Source organism: Mus caroli, unplaced genomic scaffold, assembly GCF_978045245.1.
Source record: "Mus caroli unplaced genomic scaffold, Mus_caroli_1 scaffold_6, whole genome shotgun sequence".
NCBI lineage: Eukaryota > Metazoa > Chordata > Mammalia > Rodentia > Muridae > Mus > Mus caroli.
The window spans coordinates 9,093,846-9,110,233 of NW_028227261.1; the positions used below are offsets into that span (position 1 = coordinate 9,093,846).

Consider the following 16,388-nt stretch of genomic DNA (forward strand, 5'->3'; position numbering starts at 1 on the left):
GTTTCAGAAGCCCAAGCCAGGCCCAGTGACTCTATTTTCCCGATGCTTGTGGATCTGAATATAGAACTCTCATTTTTCCCGTACCACAATGTCTTTGCATAGGCTACCATGCTTCCTAGCCATGATGACAATGAACTAAACCTCTAAAACTGTAAGCCAGCCACAATTAAATGCTTTCCTTTTTAAGAATTGTTATGATAGTGGTGTTTCTTCACAGCAATAGAACACTGACTAAGACACTTAGGAAGATTAAAATTATCGAAATGTCATTGGGTCTCCCTAATTATTTTTTCCTCCCTCCTTTCTTTTTCTCTCTTCCCAACTTTCCTTAGCCATACCTACTCTATCCTTCCTCATCTCTCTGCTGTTGTACCTCTCAATGAGGTCTAGGTTAATCCATGTGCTGTCTTTCATGTATTATAGGTTAGAGTTGGCGGTAGAGCCCTAGACTCATGCCTTCCTAATATTTCTACCAGAAAAAATAGGGGGTCCTATTTTCTTGGTTCTTATTTTAACCCTCCAGAGAATCCATTTGAGCCTGGCTTGGGTCTAGTGCTCATTCCATGGTGGGGAAAAGAACAAGAGAAGTGAGCTGTAGTCAAGTCCTACTGTTAGGGCAGGGGGTGGGGAATCTCCCCCAGAACAGAATACAATTCCAGTGAAAGTCAGGGAGGAATGATGGCCATGAGAACCCTGAAAGAGCCATGAACTTAGAAGAGGAAGGCAGATTTTAGAAGCATTTTGAACAACAAAGCCCAGAGATGGCACCACCCACAAGGGGCCTTTCCCCCTTGATCACTAATTGAGAAAATGCCCCATAGCTGGATCTCATGGAGGCAGTTCCTCAACTGAAGCTCCTTTCTCTGTGATAACTCCAGCTTGTGTCAAGATGACACATAAAACCAGCCAGTACAAATGGTATATCTTCTAGTACCAGTTTTCATAAGCCACACCACCTGTTTTTAGATTTTATTCCTCTTCTAAGTTTCCTTTCCCCTCATACATTTGTTTTATTCCTCTTCTAAGTTTCCTTTCCCCTCATACATTTGTTTTTATTTCCAAATCATCAAAAAGGGTTTGCCTTGAGCTCTTCAGGGAAAACAGGACAGAAATTAATTCATTGATGCTTATGCCAGTCACTGTCTAAAATGCTTCTTATGTATGATGACTTCAGTCAATAGCTAATTTAAATTCTAAGAAAGAAATAGTAAATATATTAGACACTGGTCCAGACATCATTCTTTCAAACTCTGTAAATAGCTTCTGAGTTTTCATTTGCAAGTCAAGGACACAAACCTAAAGGCATTCATTATTTTTTTTCTGACTAATTTCTTTACAATTATGTAATGTTTAGCACATTCATGCTACACACGTCTTTGAAGCTAATGCTATTAAGGAAATGCTACTAAATCAACTATAAAGTAAGAATTTCTCCTCTCATTTATGGATATTTATTTTTTTAATTGTACAGATTTGTTGATGCTAGACAGTCTTCTTAGTTTTTAAACTATCTGGAGTCTTAAATACTATGTAGTGTTTCTCCAGGAGGTGGAGTGTTAGACTAGAGAAATTTTTTATAGAAAACATAAATCACCTAATGGGCTCCCTAATTCTTTTAATTGCATCAATTCAGCAGAATCCAATTACACTAGACCTTAAGAGGCAGATATATTTTACTGATTGCATTACCATAATAATGATGGCATAGTGACAATGGCGAGCGTTTATAATTCCTCTCATTCTAACATGGCTTATCAAGCGAAGCCGTACATGAAGCCTCCTGGCATTTCTGAAAGAGAAATCATGCACACAAACAGCAAAGAAAGAGCTGCCTCTGAAAGTCTCCACCTCCCAGGAGTCTTCTGCCTCATGGAAAAGAATGTCCTTCCTGACTTTGGTAATAAGCCAAGAGCCACGTGACCACTTCCAGTCTGGGAACTGGTCAGATTGCTAATGTCCTCCCAGGGACACCAACTCCTGCTTTACACGTCTGTCTCTCAGGTCCCTCCCTGCTTTAAAACCCCTGGTTGGACCTGGCCTTGATAGAAGCATCTTCTTAAGCCCTAGTGCTGGGATCAAATTTGCTGAGATCATTTGGAGCATATGGCACAGACAACTCTTGATGCACACTCTGGATCTCAAAACTGCGAGGTGCAGAACAGCAGCCTAGTGCGGTAGACTCCTCTTCCCACCCTCTATCCACTGTTGGTTGGCTGCAGTGCTAGTGTCCTGAAAGGTCACAATTTAGGTGACATCCCAGAGCTGGGTCTCAGCAGAAGTCTGCTCAAAGCCATCAAGGAGCCTAGGAGAGTACTGCTCCTGAGATGCACAGAATCATCCATCCATCTTCCTCTTCACTCTTCAAATGAGAAAGTTAAAGCCTAGGAAGGCTTTGTGACTTGTTGACATCACACAGATGTTCAGTGGCAAAAATGAGGATAACTGCTGTCCCACCTGTCCCTTCTTCACACTGGACATCCAGAGCTAGTTTTTAGGAGACTCCTAATGATCATCATAAAGAGAAAAAGAAGACATAAAGTTCTGCCCATGACTGTAGAGAAGGTATGAGATTGTTTCAGAATGGTATTGAAGCAATCGAAGCATAGCCTCAGAGGACTAATTGACTGGCTGGCTAACTGGCTGACTTCTTGCATTTTTATAACACTCTGAGTTGGATTTGGGGAAAGCACCTCTTTGCCACACATTTTCACCCTTAGAAGTGCATGATCAGGAGATGGACAGTCTACTATGACCCTGGCCACCTCTGGCCTCATTTAATTAATATAATAATTAGAATAAGCATTAATGAATTTGCAGCATGCTGGAAGCATATTTGAGAAATCATGGCACATGTGAAGGACTAAGAGGAGCTCAGCCAAACACAGGCAGGGAGAAGGGGGAGACAGTCTCATAGCTCTCCTGACTCTAGAATGCTGTCCCTCTCCTTTCTAGCCCCAAGTCTTTCGTTCTCTCCTGGCTTGTCCACCTGTGCACCTGTGCACCTAGCTGCACTGTTCAGTGAGTGTTCCGTGCATAAGACAAACACCAGGTCACACATTCAAGCAGCTGCCTTAGCAACCTCATTGCCAACCCTATCACACACAAAGGTTCTGCTGACTCTCACTTGTTCTGAAGGTTCTGATATAGATGAAAGAACTTTTAATCCTCTTTCTCTTCCTTAAGTATTTCTCTAAGTCAGTAGGACTCGGGAGCAACTTAGGGCCAAACCAAGTCTAGATAAAAGACAAAGTGACTTCTCATTGCATCTGAGACTAGTAGCTGGTCAGAAGTTGCCATACAGTGAAGGACACAAGGTTTTCAGCTATGTGGTTCCAGCAGCTGTTCATGTTGAGCTCAGATTTCTCAGGACAGTAAGAAATAGACCAAGGCATGAAGATACAGAGACCTCAGAGGAGCATCTGATCTCTTTTTTGTTGTCTTCAGAGCCAGGCTTCCTCACTCCAACCTGATGGCCTTGACAGTCTACAGTGCTTCAGTCAATGGAATTATTCATCTAACACTCCCTCAAGATGGCCTGGTAGTCCACCAGTGGGAGGAGAGGCTCTTGGTCTTGTGAAGATTATATGCCCCAGTACAAGGGAATACCAGGGCCAGGAAGTGGGAATTGCTTGTTACTGTCTTAAAGGACAATGGGAACTTATCTTCTTAGGAGATGGAATGTCTACATAAGAGTAACACACATTTAAAGTATAAAGTCAGGTTACTCAGTCATATCTCCATAACTGCCTCATTCCCACCCCATATCACCGAGCATGCTCCTTGGCCCTTCTTTTGACTGGGAATGAGCAGTTGGTAAAGTGCTTTCTTTATAAACGTGAGGGCCTGGGGTCATATTAACAACCTCAGGCAGATCCTTAGCGCCTGATCATCAGCCTCTAACCTACACACCAAGTTCCCGGTCAGTGAAAGGCTCTATCTCAAAAGAAACAAACAGAATCCCTCTTTTCTTCCCATCCTGTTTTCTTGGTGATAAATGTTTCTCTCCATGCACCGCCCCCCATTTCCTTTATTTCAATTTTGCTTTTGATTTTATCTGTTTCTTTGATTGACTCAATTTCCTCTTCTCATACCTCTCTCTCACTGGCTTAGCATGTTGTGAACTATACTAAATGTACAGAATGGAGGATCTAGTAATATCTATGACACCCCTGTTTATGTTTCACAAATGAGTTTCCAATCTCTGAATATTCACACCTACTTCTATTGCATTTCAAAGAGACAAAAATGCATTCAGGTTATTTATCACTGTAGTGTCCTTTGTCTAATATAACATATATATGTAATTAATATAATTATATTAGTTATAGTAACTCTTACTAGTAACACTGTATTTTATATTCTATTCTACATTCTAGAACATCATTCTAGCTAGAACATCAAATACTATATTGAATAGATAGTGAGTGGGCAGCCTTGTCTTGTCCCTGATTTTAGTGGGATTGCGTTAAGGTTTTCTCCATTTAATTTGATATTAGCTATTGTCTTGCTGTGTCTTGCTTTTTTTTTTTTCAGATTTATTTATTATTATATCTAAGTACACTCTAGCTGTCTTCAGATGCACCAGAAGAGGGTGTCAGATCTCATTACGGATGGTTGTGAGTCACCATGTGGTTGCTGGGATTTGAACTCATGACCTTCAGAAGAGCAGCCGGTGGTCTTAACCACTAAGCCATCCCTCCAGCCCTGTGTCTTGCTTTTATTATGTTTCAGTATATATCTTGTGTTCATGATCTCTCCAAGACTTTTAACATGAAGGGGTGTTATATTTTGTCACAGCCTTTTTCAGCATCTAATGAGATGATCACATGATTTTTTTCTTTCAGTTATTGCATCCATGTTCATAAAAGAAATTGGTCTGAAATTTTCTTTATTGAGTCTGTGTGCTTTAGGTATCAGTGTGACTGTTGCCTCATAGAATGAATTTGGCCATGTTCCTTTTGTTTCCATGTTGTAGAATTGTTTGAGGAGAATTGGTATTAGCTCTTCTTTGAAATTCTGGTAAAATTCTGTGCTAAAACCCTATAACCCTGGGATTTTTTTATTTTTCTTGTGGAACTTTTAATGACTGTTTATATTTCCTTAGGGCTTATAGGACTGGTTAATTTACCTGATCTTGATTTAACTTTGGTAAATGGTACCTGTCTAGAAAATCATCCATTTCATTTAGATTTTCCAGTTTTGTGGAGTACAGGCTTTTGAACCTTGTGGTGTTTTTTTTTTTTTTAATTTCCTCAGTTTCTGTTGTTATATCTCCCTTTTCATTTCTGATCTTGATAATTTGGATACTGTTTCTTCTCTGCCTTACAGTTGGTTTGGCTAAGAGTTTATCTATCTTGTTGATTTTTCTCAAAGAATCATCTCTTAGTTATGTTGATTCTTTGTTACTTTTCTTTTCTTTGTTGATTCTTTGCTACTAATTGATTGATTTCAGCCCTGAGTTTGATTATTTCTTGTCTTCTACTCCTCTTTATGTGTTTGCTTCTTTTTCTTCTAAAGCTTTCAGCTTTCAGGTTTGCCACTGTTAGTTGAGCTTTCTCCACTTTTTAAATGAAAGCATTTAGTGCTATGAACTTTCCTCTTAGCATTGCTCTCTATAAGTTTGGATATGCTGTGCCCTCATTTTCATTAAATTCTAGAAAGTATTTAATTTACTTCTTTATTTCTTCCTTGACCCAGTAATCATTCAGTAGAGAGTTATTCAGTTTCCATGAATTTGTAGATTTTCTGTTGTTTCTATTGTTGTTGAAGTTAGGCTTTAATCCATGGTGATCTTAAAAGATGTAAGGGATGCAATAGCGCTCCATAGCCAAATACCTCCAGGAAAACACTGGTCTTTCAGGAGTGTGGAAACACCTGTGAGCACAAGTAAGACCACCACTTATGCTCAGAGGGACCAGCCCAGAGCCCTCATGACACAGGATCCGAGGAACAGCCGGGGACAGGATCCTTCCAGTTTCCATCTGCACTGGGAGCTGAACCTGTGCCACAGTGATCCATACCCAAATACTGTCAGGAAAGAACTGAACTCCCAGGAGCGCCAATGCACCTGTGAGCACAGGGAAGACCACAACGTCTGCTCAAAATCCTGGCCCAAGAGCAACCCACCCAGAGCGATCAGGACACAGGAACCAAGGCACAGCCTGGGACAGGATCCTTCTGGTTTCCATCTGCATCCCAGAGCTGACCCTGTGCCATAGCCCCAATTACCCAAATTTTTCCCAGAGAGAACTAGTCTCCCAGGAGTTACACAGGCTTGCAGGAGGGACAAGACACAGTCAGAGACAGAAAGACCAGCTAACACTAGAGATAACCAGATGGCAAGAGGCAAGGGCAAGGACATAAGCAACAGAAAACCAAGGCTACTTAGCATAATTAGAACCTAGTTCTCCTACCACAGTGAGCCATGAATACCCCAACACACAGGAAAAGCAAGACTCTGTTTAAAATCACATCTCATGATGATGATAGAGGACTGTAAGAAGGATATAAATAACTACCTTAAAGACGTACAGAAGAACACAGGTTAGCAGGTAGAAGCTCTTAAAGAAAAAACACAAAATTTCCTTTAAAAATAGCAGGAAAACACAACCAAACAGGGGAAGGGATTGAACAAAACCATCCAGGATTAAAAATGGAAATAGAAACAATAAAGAAATCACAAAGGGAGATAACCTTGGAGTTAGAAAACCTAGGAAAGAGATCAGGAGTCATAGATACAAGCATCACCAACAGAATAGAAGAGAGAATCTCAGGTGTAGAAGACACCATAGAAAACATTGACACAACTGTAAAAGAAAATGCAAAAAGCAAAAAGCTGCTAACACTAAACATCCTGGAAACCCAGGAAACAATGAAAAGACCAAACCTAAGGATAATAGGTAGAGAAGAGAGTGAAGAGTCCCAACTTAAAGGGCCAGTAAATATCTTCAATAAAATTATAGAAGAAAACTTCCCTAGCCTAAAGAAAGGGACATGTATGCCCATGAACATACAAGAAGCCTACAGAACTCCAAATAGATTGAACCAGAAAAGAAATTCCCATCACATAATAGTCAAAACACCAAATGTACAAAACCAAGAAATAATATTAAAACCAGTAAGGGAAAAAGGTCAAGTAACATAAAGGCAGATGTATCAGAATTACACCAGACTTCTCACCAGAGACTATGAAAGCTAGAATATTCTGGGCCGATGTCATACAGTCCCTAAGAGAAAAGAAATACCAACCCAGGCTACTATGCCCAGCAAAACTCTCAATTACCATAGGTGGAGAAACCAAGATATTTCATGACAAAAACAAATGTACACAATACCTTTCCACAAATCCAGCCCTACAAAGGATAAAAGATTGAAAACTCCAACACAAGAAGGGAAACTACACCCTAGAAAAAGTAAGAAAGCAACCTTTCAACAAACCCATAAGAAGATAGCCACACAAACACAAAAAAAAATATTAAAAATAACAGGAAGCAACAAGCACTTTTCCTTAATATCTCTTGACATTATTGGATTCAACTTCCCAATATAAGACATAGAATAACAGACTGGATATGTAAACAGGACTCAATATTTTGCTGCATACAGGAAAGTCACCTCAGTGTCAAAGACAGATGCTTGCTCAGAGTTAAGGGCTGGAAGACAAATTTCTAAGCAAATGGCCCCAAGAAACAAGTTGGAGTAGCCATTCTAATATCAAATAAAATCAACTTTCAACCAAAAGTTATCAACAAAGATAAGGAAGGATACTTCATACTTGTCAAAGGAAAAATCTACCAAGATGAACTCTCAATTCTGAACATCTATGCTTCAAATGCAAGGGCACTCACATTCATAAAATAAACTTTACTAAAGCACACATTACACCTCACACAATAATAGTGGGAGACTTCAACACCCCCCTCTCAGCAATGGGCAGATCATGGAAACACAAACTAAACAGATACACAGTGAAACTAACAGAAGTTATAAACCAAATGGATTTAACAGATATCTATAGAACATTTTATCCTAAAACAAAAGGATATACCTTCTCCTCAGCACCTCATGGTACCTTCTCCATAAATGACCATATAATCGGTCACAAAACAGGCCTCAACAGATCCAAGAAGATTGAAATAATCCCCTGCATCCTATCAGATCACTATGGACGAAGGCTGGTCTTTAGTACCTACAAAAACAACAGAAAGCCCACATACATGTAGAAGCTGAACAACATTCTACTCAGTGATAACTTGGTCAAGAAAGAAATAAAGAAAGAAATTGAAGACTTTACAATTTAATGAAAATGAAGGTACAACATACCCAAAACTTATGGGACACAATGAAAGCAGTTGTAAGAAGAAAACTCATAGCTCTGAGTGCCTCCAAAAAGAAACTGGAGAGAGCATGCACTAGTAGCTTAACAGCACACCTGAAAGTTCTAGAACAAAAAGAAGCAAATACACCCAAGAGGAGTAGAAGGCAGGAAATAATCAAATTCAGGGCTAAAATCAACCAAGTAGAAACAAAAAGAACTATACAAAGAATCAACAAAACCAGAAACTGGTTCTTTGGGAAAATCAATGAGATAGAGGTTTTGTACATTATCATGGTAGAGATTCTGGTGGCATACAGGCAAACATGGTAGCTGAGAGTTCCATATCCAGTTCTGCAGGCAGTAGGTAGAAAGAGACAATGGGCCTTCCTTAGGTTTTTTAAGACATCAAAGCCTATCTCCAATAATACACTTTCTCCAACAAAGCCACCCTCCTAAGCCTTTCAGATAATGCCACTGCCTGGTGATTAAATATTCAAATCTATGAGCCTATCAGGCCTTTCTTTTTCAACCACTACATTTAGCATAGGGCTTCTGATTTTGATGGATTATTTTACTTAATATGTCTCCTGTGCTCTAAGGGAAATTTAGGGGATTATCTTTCAGTCATAGGTCAGAATAGACAGTTTTTTTCTTTTTGGAACTGCACTTGATAGCTCCAAATCCTTACAGAAAAAAAAAAATGATGCCATATCTGAAATAGACAATCCTATTTTTGTTATGTCAAGGAATACATTTTTTTTTAAAAGTAAAGCTTGACTTCTCCAGATATAGATCCTTTGAGGGACTGACCTTGCCTGTCAGGAAGTTGAGTCCTTGCCATTAAGGTATATCTGGAATAGGATGCTAGTTCCCAGGAAGCTTTCAATTGGTTCTTACAAACCAAAGTAGTTCTTGAATTGAGGAGTGTATGCTACTGCTGATTCTCAGCTCTATTGATTTTCCTGGCTATTCCACATTTCTCACTATTTTTTTTTAAACTCAAGCCTGGCATGAAGTCTAATCTTTGATGTCAATGTGACTGCATCTGAAAGCAACTAAAATCCAAGATTCCGATGAGGGATTTCCTTAATCAGACAACTTGAATTCAGAAGACCTACCATAAACCTTCTGGTGGTAGCTCATATTAAAACACGGAAGTAGGAAGCTTTGCCTCTTTCCTGCCGGCCTTCACTTTCAGTGGCAAGTTTATCTATCCTGTTCCTGAGCCATTCAGTCTCCGGTTTTAGAACCTACTTCTTTGGGATTCCAGAGCAGACTGAAAACTGGCAGCTCTGTAGGACCTCCCTGGGATTCCAGCACTAGATTGAGACTGCAGAGACATCTACTCTCAGGGACTGAACAAATATTGCATGTTTGACCTTTCAATCGCAGACATGGAAATATGTATTGATATTATATTATATTATATTATATTATATTATATTACATGTTTCCTATATTGTATCAACTCTTTTCATTTAGAAAATCATGGCTTATATTGCCAGTAAATAAGAGAAGAAAATGTTTAAAAGTATATAAGTATAAAATTGGGGGGGGTTGTTGTTGTTTGTTTGTTTGTTTGTTTGTTTTTGAGACAGGGTTTCTCTGTGTAGTCTTGGATGTCCTAGAACTCACTCTGTAGACCAGGCTGGCCTTGAACTCAGAAATTCACCTGCCTCTAGCTCCTTCAATTTCTCATATGGTAAGTGTTCGTCCAAAATCAAAAAGCTAGGAAGCCTAAAGACGTCATGGAAGGTCTTAGTAAGTTACATGAGGTATATAAATAATGAAACATATGGTATGTATAATATTTTCTGAGATCAAAGCTGAACTTATTAATAACAAAGTTCTATTTAAATCAGTATATTTCTCTTATGATCTATTCTTTTACAAGGATACAATTACAAACATTTACAAGGATTTAAAATTTTAAAAACTGTCTAATCAAGATAATGAAAAACTATTTCTTAACAAAATCAGGATTTACTTGAAATGTTTGGTTCTACTTAAGCTTTATCCAAATGTTACACTACAGTTAGAAAGTACAAGATCGATGTAACTGATGTTCTCAGTGTTGAGTAGACATGCTTGGAGGCTTTAATAGTTTGAACAAGGACGACCTCTGTATAAGCGGAACAAGGATGTTCCAACACTTGGTCTTCAGTTGGTGATGCTGTTTGGGAAGGTTTGGTAATGGCGACCTTGTGGGAGGAAATGTGTTACTATAGACTGGAGAGGGATTTGAGATTTTAAAGATTCCATGCCACACTTGGCTTTGTGTTGCAGTTCAAGATGTGCATGGTCCTCTTCCTGCTGCTGCCATGCCATCCGCACCATTATGAACTCCAAACTTGAGGGCCATAAGCCAAAATAAACATTTATTTGTTTTTGTATAAGTTGCCACAGTCATGGTGTGGCATGTGTTTGAACCAAGTGTTCAAACCTCTGATCTACAGAGGCCATCCTCATTCAAACTCTTACAGCCTCCAAATCTGTTTATTCAACATCCAGAAGGCTACATCAACCTTTTATTTTTAACTTTAGTATTCCATTTAGGTAAAGCTTAAGTAAAACTAAACATTTAAAGTAAATCCCGATTTTGTTAAGAAATAGTTTTTAAATGATTACAGAAATATAATATAGGAATTCAACCCAGAGAATCGATCGTTGCTGTAGTGAACCTAACCATATTAGGTTCTGGAGGAATGAAGAAATTTTGGAACTGTGGAAAATAAAAGCAGTTGAATGATGTAAGCAGTGGTTATTGGGCCATCCTTATAGGAAACAGAAAGACAGTAATATTGGTAGCAATGTGGATTATGGAGGCCCAATGAGGTTTCAGAGGGAACAAGTTCAGCAGCAGAGCTAGAGACAACACCTGTGAGATTGGCAAAGAATTTGGCTGCCTTTTGCACTTTTCCTAAAAATTGTCTGAGAGTAAATTTAAAGTAACACACTATGTTTTTTTTTTATGGAAACAATTTAAGAAAGCATAATATTTAGTCTGCAATATGTTTATTATTAGCAATAAATGAAAAGGAGCAAGTGGAATAAAAGGAAATACAAATGTAGTTTTGAAGAGAACATGATCACCACTGAACTAAGCATTACAGCCAAGAGCTGAGCATAAGTGCTATTAACAAGAGCATCTCTGGGGCTGGTGAGATGGCTCAGCCGTTAAGAGCACTGGATGTCCTTCAAAGGACTGGGGTTCAATTCTCACCAACCACATGGAAGCTCCCAAACTGTAACTCTAACACCTTCACACGGATATATATGCAGGCAAAACACCCATGCACCTAAAATAAGAAATGAATAAACAAACAAATAAATAAGCCCCTACTCTGCCCTGGAACAAAGGGAAGGCTGTCCTCAGAGCCAAATCCCACTTAGCTAAGCATACAACTTGTGAAACAAAAAGTGTTGAGGAACGTTCTGCTCCTAGAAAATATGATATGGCCAGGAAGTGGAATACAGTAGTTTGAATAGCAGTGTCCCCCACAGGCTCAAATGTTTCGATACTCTCGGTTACTGATTCTGTTTGGGGAGTTCTAAGATATGACATGGGAGGCAGAATATGAGTGTTTAAAATTTCCATGTTACTTATGGTTCACTGTTTTGTGCTTGCAGTTGTTCAAGATGTGAGCTCTCTGCTTCCTGCTCCTGCTGCCCTGCCTGTCACCATCATATGAACATTTAACTTTCTTAGTTACTTTTCTATTGCTGTGAAAACACACCATGACCAAGGCAACTAATAAGAGAGCTTATTGGGAGCTTACAGTTTCAGAGGGTGAGTCCATGACCATCATGGTGCAGAACACAGCAGCAGCAGGCAAACATGGCACTGGAGCAGTAGCTGAGAGTTTATATCCTTATTCACCAGCATGAAGCAGAGAGAAGGGGGGCTAACTATGATAGTGTGGGCTTTTAATACTTGAAAGGCTAACCCTAGTGACACACCTCCAGTGACCATACCTCCTAGTCCCCCCAAATAGTTCTGTAAACTGGAGACCAAACATTCAAATAGATGAGCCTATGTGGGCCATTTTCATTTGAAGCATCACATTACCGTTCTGGACCATAAAACAAAATAAACTCTTTTTCTGTAAGTTGTCTTTGTCATGGTCTTTTATTACAGCAACCAAAAGTAACTAAGAGGGAGGTCTGTACCAATGTGGACAGCAGAACTAAATGGAAGTCACTGTATTCTGATCTTTGCCTTCCAAGGTCAACCAGGTCCCAGGAAATCATGAGGAATCTCTCCTAAGGTCCTGCAGCTCTGTCTCCTTGGTCAGAGAAGCTGTGGAAACCCTGATGTTTGACTCTATTCAACATTCATTCTCCAAAGGGGATAGTCAACATGGAGAAATGGCTTCAGTGCTTCTAAAGTGATATGGTCAGCGAGATCCCAACTCATCTCAACAGATAATAACAACTGGTAAACAAACAAACAAAAAACAACCCAATACAAAAAGAACAGGATCCAAAACTAACTGACCCCTGAGTATCATGTCCCTAATTTTGACTACTGCATGATCTTAAAGACCCTCTACACTTTTTGACATTTTTCTTAGTTAAGGTTTTATTGCTATAAAGAGACACCATGACCAAGACTTATCAAGGAAAACATTTAATTGGGTCTTATAAATTAAAAAACCATTTAATTTAAATACAGAGGTTTAGTCCATTATCACCATGGCAGGAAGCATGGCAGCCTGCAGGCAAACATGGTGCTGAAGAAGGAACTGAGAATTCTACATTTTGATCCAAAAAACAGCCAGAAGGAAACTCTTCTATGCAGGCAGCCAGGTCTCATCCATACTGGATAGAGCCTGAGCATAGGAGGAGACCTCAAAGCCCACCTACACAGTGACACACTTCCTCCAACAAGGCCACAACTCCTAATAGTGCCATTTCCTATGAACCAAGCATATTCAAATCAACACAGCATCTATACTACAGGAAAGTACTCTATAATCTGTCAAAAGAGATTTGTAAGCATCAACCCAGCCACAGCACCACTGTCTACAAAGGTACCCTGCTTACAAGATATGCTAGTGGAATGGTGACATAAAACTTGTAGGAATTACCAAGCAATATCTTCTTTGACTGACAGTCCACTAGGAAACCCCATGAAAGAGGAGACAGCAAGAGTTTATGAAACAGAGGGGGGCGCCTGGAGACTCGGGAGGCTAGTGGGACCCTGCAGAAGTTGTCAGTCAACGCCTTCCTCCACCCCCCCCCCCCAGGGACCTCCGGGCCGCGGGAGTGCGCACGCACGCGCACAGAGTCCCCCCCCCCCGACCCCCCGCCAGAACCAGCCACCCTCTCAAGTTGTAGCAGTTGCTTCCCGGGCGTGCTGCGTGGGCGGCCGGTGGGCGCGGGAGGCTGAGCAAGGGCGACGCTCCAAGGATCCAAGGATCGGGGTGCGGGTGGCCACCCCGGGCGATGAGGGGCCATCGCTGACAGGAGAACGAGCTCTCGGCGGCAGCTCGCCGCTGAAGACCTTGGACTCCGTGCGCTAAGGGGCCGTGAGGCGCGCCCGGCGTCCGTACCCGCGCGCTCGCCCCAGCGGTCCACTCTTCGGGTTCGCCTCCGCCCGCCCTTGTCGCCGGGCTTCAGTAACTTGTGCGGCCCGCGCGCCCCCGCCCTCCCCTCCGCCAGCCCGGGGAGGTGGCCTCACGGCGCGGGGATGCGGCAGTGAGGCGCTGTCCAGTGAAGAGCAGCTTGCGGAGCGCGTCCTCTGCCGATTGCCCCCGGGTCGCCGAGATGTCGTAGCTGTAGCCGCCCGAACCTGTTCCCTGCGCCACTATCTCGGCCTCGGAGAAAGTGGACAGCTTCACCCGGAAATCGGTGCGCAAGGCGCAGAGGCAGAAGCCCTCTCAGGGCTCCTTGCAGTTCCGCAGCCAGGCGGAGCTGCACCCCCTGCCCCAGCTCAAAGATGCCACTTTAAATGATGACCCCACACTTGAGGCCTCTTGGCCTCACATACAGCTTGGTGTATGAATTCTTCTTAAGATTCTTGGAGAGTGCTGATTTCCAGCCCAGCATTGCAAAGTGATACATTGGTCAGAAGTTTGTCCAACAGCTCCTGGAGCTTTTTGATAGTGAAGAGCCACGGGAGCGCGACTTCCTGAAGACCCGTCCTGCATCGGATTTATGGCAAGTTCCTTGGCCTGAGAGCTTTCATCAGAAAGCAGATTAACAACATTTTCCTCAGGTTTATATATGAAATGGGACATTTCAATGGTGTGGCTGAGCTCCTTGAAATATTGGAAAGTATCATCAATGGCTTTGCATTGCCAGTGAAAGCAGAGCATAAGCAGTTTCTAATGAAGGTTCTTATTCCTATGCATACTGCAAAAGGATTGGCCTTGTTTCACGCACCTGTGTTGTGCAGTTCCTGGAGAAAGACACAACGCTGACAAAGCCGGTAATCAGAGGACTGCTGAAATTTTGGCCAAAAACATGCAGTCAGAAAGAGGTGATGTTTTAGGAGAAATTGAAGATATCTTAGATGTCATTGAACCAACACAATTCAAAAAATGGAAGAGCCGCTTTTTAAGCAGATATCCAAGTGTGTCTCCAGCTCTCATTTCCAGGTTGCAGAAAGAGCACTGTACTTCTGGAATAATGAATATATTCTTAATTTGATTGAAGAAAATATTGATAAAATCCTACCAATCATGTTTGCCAGCTTGTATAAAATGTCCAAAGAACACTGGAATCAGCCTATTGTAGCACTGGTGTGCAATGTGCTGAAAACCCTCATGGAGATGAAAGGCAAGCTTTTTGACAACGTTACTAGTTCCTACAAAGCCAAAGCCGAAAGACAGAGAGAGAATGTGAGCGCCCTACTCGCCAGCAAAGCAGAGGCCACAACAGGATCCTTCTGCAACACGTTTATTTGGAGAGCATTGACTGCATAGGCAAGAAGACCCCGAGCCCAGAACTGGTGCTACTTATATAGGTCTAGGAGAGGCGTGTCTCACACCCGGATTGGTTATGCATTCTACCTCATTTGCATGTCCCTCATCTGATTGGTTATACTCTCTTAGTACCTCACAGAGCCTCATTATCATACCTCATTTGCATGTCTCTCATCTGATTGGTTATACTCTCTTAGTACCTCACAGAACCTCATTATCATACCTCATTTGCATGTCTCTCATCTGATTGGTGATTCTCTCTCAGTACCTCACCTGAGCCTCATTATCATGCCTAGGGCCAGGCAGTGACTTGGTGAAAAACTTTTACACATTGGTTGTTTACCCAGACTTATGCGCAGTAGCCAGCGGTAGCTAGCACCACCTTGTAATGGCATATGTGGCTTCCCACAAGAGAAGAAAGAACTGGAACGGGAAGAGTTATGGAAAAAACTAGAAGAGCTGCAGCTGAAGAAGGCTCTAGAGAAACAGAATAATGCTTACAACATGCACAGTATTTGCAGCACTACCAGTGCCAAATAAAGATCAGCTCCCCCTGCTGGGCGGTAGTTTTGTACATTTTTTTTTTTTTTTTTTGGAATATATAAAAACTTCAGAGCAGACCTCATCAGTATAATATAATTAGGAGGCCAGTTTTTCCTGGCAAGCTTAAAAGCAAAACAATTACGGACTAAAACATAGCCCTGTGCTGTATCACGGCCACAGTATATTGTAAACTCTGTCTAATCATGGATTGTGTCACTGTCTCTGTTGAGTGAGGTGATCGTGGGAGTGGCAAGCGTGTGTTGCGACTTGAGCCCAGTTGTGCTGCACACACAGATGAAGCCGTCCTCTGCACACTTCCTTTATCATGTGTTTTCACCGTGCTGCACACCTTGGTGCTGCACACCTTGAGTATAGTCGAGGAAAGAGTCTCGTAAGATAAGCAGAGGTGTTGCCCTTCCCTCACCTCTCCTAGAGAGGTGTGGGCGGGGGACAAGAGCCCAGCCTCATTAAAGACACTGCCATACTCTGGGTTTTACAACATCTGACATTTCCAGGCTTCTGAAGCACAAAGTATTAAAGTTGGGGGGAAAGTAAGCCAAAATTCTGATGTTCCCAAATCCCCGCTTCAGCAGCAGCAC

The 16,388-nt window shown here is 41.4% G+C and overlaps 1 pseudogene; it reads left to right on the forward strand.

Moving 5' to 3' along the window:
* The first annotated feature begins 1,713 nt into the window (after window positions 1–1,713).
* Window positions 1,714–16,153, forward strand: LOC147004069 (serine/threonine-protein phosphatase 2A 56 kDa regulatory subunit alpha isoform-like; annotated as a pseudogene).
* Window positions 16,154–16,388: the final 235 nt, after the last annotated feature.